Source organism: Bidens hawaiensis, unplaced genomic scaffold, assembly GCF_021521415.1.
Source record: "Bidens hawaiensis isolate Kalapana, Puna unplaced genomic scaffold, B.hawaiensis_p1.1 tig00019802_1, whole genome shotgun sequence".
In the NCBI taxonomy this organism is placed as follows: domain Eukaryota; kingdom Viridiplantae; phylum Streptophyta; class Magnoliopsida; order Asterales; family Asteraceae; genus Bidens; species Bidens hawaiensis.
In genome coordinates this window covers 262,325-265,610 of record NW_027493007.1, presented here as the reverse complement: position 1 = coordinate 265,610, position 3,286 = coordinate 262,325, and the positions used below count along the sequence as shown (strand labels likewise).

The 3,286-nt window shown below is 34.4% G+C and overlaps 1 pseudogene; it reads left to right on the top strand.

Annotated features, from left to right (window-relative positions):
- Positions 1–397: 397 nt before the first annotated feature.
- On the top strand, positions 398–1,985 carry LOC143559291 (RING-H2 finger protein ATL13 pseudogene; annotated as a pseudogene).
- The last annotated feature ends 1,301 nt before the right edge of the window (positions 1,986–3,286 follow it).

Here is a 3,286-nt window from a genome sequence, read left to right as displayed (position 1 = left end):
CAAGCCATGCTGATAGTTTTGCAACTAATTATTCAATTAAAAACTCAGATATAATCAGTTTAAGCTGGTTAAGGTGTGAACATTAAATCATGAGTTCAAACTAGTGTAAAAATAATTTTATTTAAACTAGTGTAAAAATTTAGTCGTTAAAAAATACTTATTTTTTCATTGTAAATAAAATACTTTAAACTCAAAATTATTACCTTTTGGGATTGACCAACCCATCATGTCTTAATGCTAGCTCATCTCAATATCTCATTATTATGAAATATATTTATTTTATTTTATTTTATTTTTGGAAATTAAAGCTCAAAGTCCAAACTGTCATATTCATCTCTCTCCAGTCTCCACCTCTTTGACTTGCAGAGTCCACATCCAACCAAGTACTCTCTTCAAAATGACAGAATCCATTTATGGGTTCTTCCATTCATATCATTTGTGACATGGGTTTTCCTCATTTTATATATTTCATCAAAAAGCTTCAATCTTTTTAACTTTCCCAAGAAAATGGACCCAAAAACCCTTCCTTCTGAATACCAAAAGCCTTATTCTCTCGTCCTGCAACCACCACCGCCGTACCAACCCACCGGCGGCGTCTCAAACCCAAACAACAATGTGAGTCCAAGTGTTTTGCTGATAATCATAATACTTGCCATTATATTCTTTGTTTCTGGATTGCTTCATCTTCTTGTTAGGTTCCTTGTGAAACCATCCAGTAGAGAGCCTGGTGAATTTGACAATGTGACTGCTCTTCAAGGTCAACTACAACAGCTATTCACTCTCCATGATTCTGGGGTTGACCAGGCTTTCATTGACACACTCCCTGTATTTGTTTACAAGTCCATAATTGGTGTGAAAGACCCTTTTGATTGTGCTGTTTGTTTGTGTGAGTTTGAAGGTGATGATAACCTTAGGTTGTTGCCTAAATGCAGCCATGCTTTTCATATGGAGTGTATTGACACATGGCTTTTGTCACACTCTACTTGTCCTATTTGTAGAAGCAATTTACTTTCTGATTATTCACCAAACACTTGTTCACCTTTTGTGCTTGTTCTTGAGTCTGCTAGTGGTGAGAGTTCTAGAGAGATTGTGAATGAGCCCGTAGTTCAAAGGGTGAGTTCTCAGTTTAGTGTTGATGTGAATCTTGATGAAGGGTTTGAGCCGGATGGTTCGGATTCGGGTCGAAATGAGGTCAAAGATGAGGAGAATAAGGAGAAAGTGGTTACTGTTAAGCTTGGGAAATTCAAGAGTGTGGATGGTGGTAGTGGTGGTGAGAATGGTGATGAAAAAGGTAAAATTGATGGTAGGAGGTGTTTTTCAATGGGATCTTTTGAATATGTGATGGATGACAATACATCATTACAAGTACCGGTTAGGGCCCAATTCAAAAAACAAGCCTACAAGAAGTCAAATCTCCCAATCACCCCTGGCCACCGGCCTGCGATGTCAGAATGCGGTGACGATTCAAGGAGGGATTTTAAAGGAATTGAAGCATTTAGAACCGTTGGTGGCGGAAATTGTGGTGGCAGTATTAGGAGGGAGAGCTTTTCAGTGTCCAAGATTTGGCTTAGAGGGAAGAAAGAAAAGCCTAATTGGACGGAGTCCGCCATTGAGCCACCGCCACCACCAAACGGGACTTTCTCGTTACAATTTTTGCTTCGCCAGAATGTTATCGGCGATGAACCAAAGAATTCTGAGATGGGTTGTAATGATCAAGAAACACAGAGTTGTAACATTTTTGATCAACAAGGAAACATCAAATGCACCATCTTTTGCAAAAAGGAGCTTGCTTTGGCTTGTGGGCAGGCAGAAAAACAAGGTTGTTCATTCATCTTTGTCCACAAATGTTTGAAATTTTGGCCCCAAAATGTGTTGCTATCTATGTTAGATAATTGAAGGGTACTTTCTTAAAGATTCTTATGAGTACAAAGGAGTTCAAGATTTATTCAGTTTGAAAAAAACTCAATACAAAGTTTATGCATTTTCATTGGATTAGATTAGTCCATTCTTTTGTTGTGTCCTTGTGTGATTTAACTAGATAATGTTTTGTTTCGGTAAAAATAGTTTTTTGGTTTTATTTGCATAGTCAACCGTGACTCATTCTACAAGAAAACAAATTGGTTGATTTAGGTAAATTTTGTTTTTGTCTTTTTTGGGTTCATTAGTTTTACTCAAATTATACATCGAGTCGAAATATGTAACCATGACGGAAAGTGCTGACTTGATAGGTTATTTTAGGTAATATAAATAAATCATGACCCGTTCCTTTCAAGAAATGAGGTAATTTCACTCTTGTTTGTTTAATGAGTACATTTAGTTCTACTTAAATTAGTCAACAGATATCACGGGGTCAGGAACTTGCTAACTTGGTAGTTTGACAAACGTGTTAATGTTTTTCAAAGAAAAGTAGTTATCCATATTTGAAATTCATGCATATTTAGATTTTATGTTATAAGTAGGTTTGAGCCTTGAATTTTGTTACATATGTGACAATGACTCCTACTTGAGAATGATTTTGACACTATATGTTGTTAAATACCATATGAGTGTGCAACTCTTTAAACAAATGCCTAAAATGAAGACTCTAATTAGGAAAATATAATACCAAATTCATAAAAAAGTTAACTTTCCATAACATTTTAAATAATAATTCACCAATTATATAATGTAGATTCTGATATGATGGGCATGTGTGAGCAAGTGCTATGCGGGAAATATGGAGCACATAATCTGGGGAAACATATACTAGGGATCACCTAAACAACATTAATTACACTCACGAGCGGTTGCTCCTAGGCCCATCTTGGCTTATATGTCTCCCACCTTGTACTCTAGATAGAAAAGTTCATTGAAATGAAAGCTTACAAGTTTTAAATAAATAAATAATTAACTTCCTATCACTTTCAGAGTTAAGTTATCATATAAAGGTTAACAAAAAAAGAATTATAAGAAGTCATAATTAATTTATATGTGTCAAGTGTAGATAAAAGGAAATATGATATAAAAGTAATAGTAAATATATTTTCACTCTACACTTAGAAACCACATATTAATCCCCCCATCATTTTAAAACGTATATAACTTTTGCATATGATATTTAAAAAAAATCACCATAATAACAAACGTTTTTTTATCTTTAATAATGAGTATAATTTTGTAGAAACATGATCAAATACATTTTATTCTTAACATGAAAACAGTGAGAACCAATTTATTGTTAGTATTAGGATTATTTTTCTAGGTGTTTGTTGTTATTTTTTGTTCGTCTTTGCTAGTTTTCGATTAT